The sequence below is a fragment of the Lactuca serriola genome, chromosome 1 (genome assembly GCF_051521515.1).
Source record: "Lactuca serriola cultivar US96UC23 chromosome 1, Lser_US96UC23_V15, whole genome shotgun sequence".
NCBI lineage: Eukaryota > Viridiplantae > Streptophyta > Magnoliopsida > Asterales > Asteraceae > Lactuca > Lactuca serriola.
In genome coordinates this window covers 71,543,241-71,549,971 of record NC_136408.1, presented here as the reverse complement: position 1 = coordinate 71,549,971, position 6,731 = coordinate 71,543,241, and the positions used below count along the sequence as shown (strand labels likewise).

General features: G+C 37.6%; 1 pseudogene; it reads left to right on the top strand.

Annotated features, from left to right (window-relative positions):
- The first annotated feature begins 3,609 nt into the window (after nucleotides 1-3,609).
- LOC145069303 (E3 ubiquitin-protein ligase PUB22-like) lies at nucleotides 3,610-6,376 on the top strand (annotated as a pseudogene).
- Nucleotides 6,377-6,731: the final 355 nt, after the last annotated feature.

Below are 6,731 nucleotides of genomic sequence, written 5' to 3'. Positions count from 1 at the left end.
GTCGTATTTTGGGTCATTTCACATAGATAACTGGATAAACACCATTACATGCAAATAAGGTAGAGGTCGGTCTCACGATTCACCTAGACATTTGATAAAGTCAACCCCTAGTCCACGACACGAAGCCCTAAAGTTTGACCCAAGGTCAAACTTCGTCAAAAAGTCCGCAGTTGGGCATGTTGGTCAACGAGAACACCATGCCTCCATTTGGGCACCTCGTGCTTACAAAAGGACAAAATAGTCGGGTCATTTAGTCGAAAACAGTCATGGAGCAATTTTACTAAAAACACGTCGCACCCTTAGAAGGCACGTCGTGACAAGGTCAAAATTAGTTATTCAAAAACAACTTAATGCATTAAGCCAAAGCTTCAAATCCCGTATTTGGTCTTAAATGATGTCTTAATGGATAAATATTCCAACTTTATCCATTACCAAGCTCCAAGACAACTAGATCTAGAACCCTAATCTAATAAAAGTCCAAGTTTGCATTTTTATACATGCATGTAGCACAAAATAGCATGCATCCACCAAAAGCTCCAACCAATAACTAATATCTAAAGTATTAAATGGTCCTAAGATCATGGAGTTTCCCAAACTCCATAGATCAAGCCAAGGAGAGACCAAAACATCATAAATAAGGACATAAACACCAAATATTCATGGATCCTAAGATGTAAAACAATAAAGCAATGAACTTTAAGACTTACAAAATGTCCAAAAGTATAAGGATGGCTGAATCTTCACTTGCAACAACACCAATGGCAAAACTTTGGATGATTTCTTGAATTTATGCACCAAAAACACACATAAGAGGATGATAGGAAAAAGGATGGCTCACAATACTCCAAAGAGACGAGGGTTTCACACAATGGATGAACTACGGTTTGTTGGGGGATCAGAATGATCAGTCCTTAGGGTTAAGGTTCCTTAAATAACCCTCAAGGACCCTAAATCTCAAACAAGCCTGTAAGCCTAAATCGCAGTGTAATTCATATACGTGTGTCACGACTATCAATCCAAACAGGCCCAAATCAATATTCAGCTTCTAGATAGGAAAATTCCCAATAAGTTAAATTCAATTTAAGAATACATACCAGGAACTTGGATATTACATGGAACGATCAAAAGAAAAATGGAAACGCATTCATATATTGTGGAGAGAAGCAAAATGAGACCATTTTCCTTTGTGTGCAATCATGAAACTAGAAAGGGAGATAATGAAGGGAATGAGGTTTGATTCAAATTATCAGTGAAACAATAATGACGTCGAGCTAAGAATCTAGTTATGCAGTCGTTTCACTGTATTTTGGTAGTTTACATCGAAGGTTTTGATTTTGATGTGTCGATTGTTTAGGCACTAGTAGGAGGCGATGAGAAAATACCGTGTACAAAGGGGATCCACTAGAGAGTGAGATATCGAGGGTTGGGGAATGGGGAAGCTACAAAGAGAAGAAGGTTCCACTGCTTTCGTATTTGATTGACTTCTTAGTATTGTCAAAATTAAAACTTTTGATTCATGGCTTTGATTGTTTTCTTAGCATTTTCATGATCAATTCGTAGTACTTTGAATATATATATATATATATATATATATATATATATATATATATATATATATATATATATATATAGGTAAAGGTTCAAATAAGAACAAAAAAATGTTAAGAAGCGTAAGAACCTCTCATTTTAGATGTTTATAAAGGGTTTAGGGTTTAGGGTTTAAGGTTTAGGGTTTAGGGTTTAGGGGTTAGGGTTAAGGGTTTAGGTTTTAGGGTTTAGGGTGTTTATAAAGGTTTAGGGTGTTTATAAAGGGTTTAGGGTTTAAGGTTATCTAAACCCTTTATAAACATCTAAAGTTAGAGGTTCTTACGGTTGTTAACCTTTTTTGGTTCTCATTTGAACCACTCCCTATATATATATATATATATATATATATATATATATATATATATATATATATATATATATATATATATATATATAACACTCTTTTTTAGGGTAAAACTGTATTTTAGAAGAAGAAAAAAAAAACTTAATGGTTTTAATGCACCTAAAAGTAATTTTGGGGGTTGGTTTGGAAATTATAGTACGATGTGTGCAATTTTTTAATATTCTTCTTATTGTTAGTGGGGTTAGTGGTGGTGATGTATATGAAATTCGTTGTCTGCCAGGTGCCAAGTGCCAATACTCCTTTGTGAAATTTTCTTCTACAGCCTACAAAACTACAAAAGTCAACTGTCCTTTCTTAATCAACTTTTTAATTTTGAATAAAACTCAAAGTATTTAGTAACATTTAAAGCTGAAGTTGTCGACTAATAAATAGTATACAAAGTATTGTTTTCGTTAACAGATTTTTGAATACTTAAATGATTTATCAAGTAAGACATTTTGAAAACTATGTTGTCAAAGCTTGATATAGCTTTTCACAAATCCATGGAAAGTAAAATCTCATTATATAGAATCTTCGCTATAAAGAGTAAGAACCTTAACCAGTTGATATTACTTCAATTCATAAAAAAAATGCAATTCTCACGAAGATTAATAAATCTACAAGAGATTGTATCAGAAAACGTAAACAAGTTTCTATGTTAGACCTATTCGTTAATTTAGCGAACCCATTTAACAAGATAAGTGTCTTTTTTAATGAATTTAGCAAAACCATTTAACAAGATAAGTGTCTTTTTTATATTTTAAAAAAGTATGGTTTTTGATAACTATAAGTTTTTGATATAGTCATTTTAATGAATAAATCATAAAAAATGAATAATGGATACATAACATTTTATTGGTAAAATGAAAAAATATCAAGAAATTTTAATCTCAATGCTAAAATCTAAAAAGTATAAATGCACACTTTTCGGTTGCTAGTTTAAGATTTTACTCACGACTCAAATAACAATTCTTATATTATTTATTACTTGTTCAACATTATCGATATCTTTAAATGTTCCTAAATTTTATTCAAATTAGAACAGTCGATTAGGAAAGAACAGTCGACCTTAGTAGATTTAAAAGTCAAAGGAAACTATTGCCTATTAACACTTGGTACTTTGGCAAACAACGACTTTCATTTAAACAGCACCACCATTAAGCAGTCCCCAGTAACAACAAGAAGAAATATTCACAAATTGCACACATTGTATTAAAATTTCCAAATCAACCATGAAATTACAAGTAAATACTTGTTTGTATTTAACTATTTGAAGACAAACTTTTTTACAATTAACATTATTAATGGATCAAAAATATTCTTTCGAAATATATATTAGTATTGCTATGATAATTATTTCTTTACCCTTTTATATTATAAAAAACTAGGATTAATTACGTTTCCAAGTGGCAAGTTTTGGACCCATTTTGCGGAAATAATAAACGTTAGAGCATGTAAAAGACAGTTGATTTAAGTTAAAGGTCTAAAAATGAACATTTATGCTTACATAGTTACACACTCCACAAACACACTTTTGCCACTCTTTAAGCTTCTCAATTCTATTTGAAAAGTCAAACATTTTGCATGTGTTGACTTTCATTCCAAAATTAGTATCTTCTTGAACTCGTATAAAACCAAGTTCTCGCAACTTTTTGCATCATTCAATTAATATCTATATTCGTAACCACTACACCAAAATAAATCGATTGTTTCCGATCTCTTTAAGATAATCATCAAATTCCTGACTCATTAATTAATGGCTGATCTTGACAGCGATATCGAAATTCCTTGCTTTTTCATATGTCCAATTTCCCTTAATATCATGAAAGACCCTGTAACGCTCTCCACCGGAATCACATATGATCATGATAGCATCGAGAAATGGTTGTTCTCTCAGAAGAATGACGTTTGTCCGGTAACCAAACAAGTCGTCGTTGATATTGAGCTCACCCCAAATCACACCCTTCGCCGGTTGATCCAATTATTAGCCTAGCTTATATTTATGTAAACTATTAGATTTATTGTATACTTGAGGGGTGTATACTGTATCATTTTTCTAGTATTTATATAAGATAACTCTCATGCCTATTGGCGTGGTATTCCATTCATTACATGGTATCAAGAGCCCTTCAACCCCTCCCTTCCTCTCCCTCCTCATAACCGACTCCTCCATTGTTTCTGGCGATCTCACCATGGTCGGCTCCTCTAATGACTCCACCCTCCCGATGCACACCCTCATTCATCTCATCACCATTCGTCTCTCTTCTTCCAATTATCTTTTGTGGGTAAATCAAATGGTTCCCCTCTTAAATTATCAACATCTCCTTGCACATGTCGATGGCTCCTCGGAAGCTCCACCCACTCATCATACAGTGGACGCCAAGCAAGTTGAGAATCCGGCCTTTGAAGAATGGCAAGCCGCCGATCAACGCACGGTTCTTCTCCTCCAAGCCTCCCTCACGGAGGAAGCTTTTTCTGAAATCGTGGGTCTTTCCTCCGCCCGCGCCATCTGGACTGCTCTCGAATCCGCCTATGGAAACTCCTCCATGGAACGGGTTTAAAATCTACGCGACCAACTTCGGCTTCTCTCCAAGGGTGACTCTCCCGTTTCTGATTATGGTTGCAAGTTCAAGGCCCTTTGTGACCAACTAGCGGCTATTGGTCAAGCCGTTGATGAATCTGACAAATGTCATTGGTTTTTATGTGGCCTCGGCGGCAGTTTTGAAGCTTTTTCCATTGGGGTTCGCACCTCGCGTATCACTCACTCATTCCGGGATCTCCTTGCGCAAGCCGAAAGCCATGAATTGTTCATCAAATCGATCCATGGGCAGCCCACCTCTGCTGTCGCCAGCGCCTAGCGGGGCTGCTCCCGCGTTTTCTGTTGGCCGGGGTCGCGGTGGTGGCTCCGGTGGTCGTGGTGCTTTTCGTGGCGGTCGTGGTCGCGGTCGTCGGCCTCCTCATTGCCAACTATGTAGACTAAACGAGCATTTTGCTAGTGCTTGCCCTCGACTTTCCACTTTTGCATCTAACTCTATTCCAAATGAAAAGGACTTGACAAAGGCGTTTTTAGCGAATTGTCGCGTCACTCCACCCGCTCCGGATCGGTATGTTGATTCTGGGGCCTCGGACCATATGGTCTCCTCCTCGGGCTCGGTCACTCAATCCGAGCCTTTCCATGGAGACGGTTCGGTTCATTTTGGTAATGGTACAACTCTTCCAATTACCTCTATTGGGACTTCTACTCTCACAAATCGTATTAACTTGCGAGATGTTTTAGTTGTCCCAAAACTTACTAAAAATTTATTATTTGTTAGCAAGTTGACTTCTGATAATGATGTTGATGTCCTTTTCTCGAAAAATTCATGTTCTATTCAGGATCCGGTGGTATTCCATTCATTACACCAATCTTGGTGCACCATTAACGCGCATTCCAGCATCGAGAGGTTTCCGACGCCACGCCTTCCGATCTCCAGAACCGAAATCATAAAGCTCCTCAAGGATTCAAAGTCTCCACAGTTACAAATGAAGAGCTTGAAAAGGTTAAAAACAATTGTTATGGAGAACGAAAAAAACAGGCGGTTGATGGAATCAGCAGGAGCAGCTGATTGCCTTGCGTCGATCTTAGTCAACGTGGATAATAACACCATGTCATCGCCACAGGCCGGAGAAGTGAGCGATGACGATGAGTTTGTTTCAACCGAAGCCGACGAAGCTGTAAGCATTCTTTACCACCTTCAACTGTCTCCAACGGGACTTAAATCATTGTACGGGAAGACTGGAGATTTTGTTGAGACGTTGACGCGCGTGATGGAACGCGCCGCCAGTTTCAAGTCACGTGCTTACGCCGTCATGTTATTAAAAGCGATGTTAGATGTGGCGGAGCCCATGCAAGTGACGTCATTAAACCCTCGATTCTTCATGGTGCTTGTACAAATCTTGGTGGATGAAATCTCCCGGAAAGCCACGAAGGCGACACTGAAGCTACTCATCAGCGTCTGTCCATGGGGGCGGAACAGGATAAAAACGGCTGAGGCAGGGGCGGTTCCGGTGCTGATAGACATCCTCCTGGATTGCACAGAAAAGAGAGTCTCAGAGATGATAATTGTGGTTCTAGACCAACTTTGTCAGTGTGCAGAAAGATGATCGGAGCTGTTGAAACATGGAGGTGGATTAGCGGTGGTTTCCAAGAAGATCTTCCGTGTGTCGTCGGTGGCCAGTGAGAGGGCAGTGAGTATATTGCATTCGGTGGCGAAATTCTCCGGCAACAGAAGTGTTTTACGAGAGATGTTGCAGTTGGGGGTGGTCGGAAAGTTGTGTTTGGTGCTGCAAGTAGATTGTGGAAGGAAGACGAAGGAGAGTGCCAGTGAGATTCTAAAGATGCATTCTAGGGTTTGGAAGAATTCTTTTTGCATACCCTACAATTTAAGTGTTTCATATCCATCTTAAAGCAAGAAAATATGGATAAATATAGTTATGATTTATTGCTTGGGCTTGATATATTGTCAAGATTTCATAACTTCATGATCATAATTGTCTTGTAATTAGTTGTAAAACAATAAGATTTTCGCTCTAAATATTTTAGAAATGGGGGAAAAATAAAACTCCTTTGAGATGTTTTTTTTTCGAGATGGCAAAAATAGTTAGAGCTTGAAAATATCTTTCTAAGTCGTCAATTTTTTGTTTATTCGCATTCTGCAAACGTAAATCCCAACATCGTGATTACATAACTTTAATTTGTTTCTTACCTATTATCGTACTCTTGTATTCATTCAAAACAAGACATCCACATCGGATTAAAAGA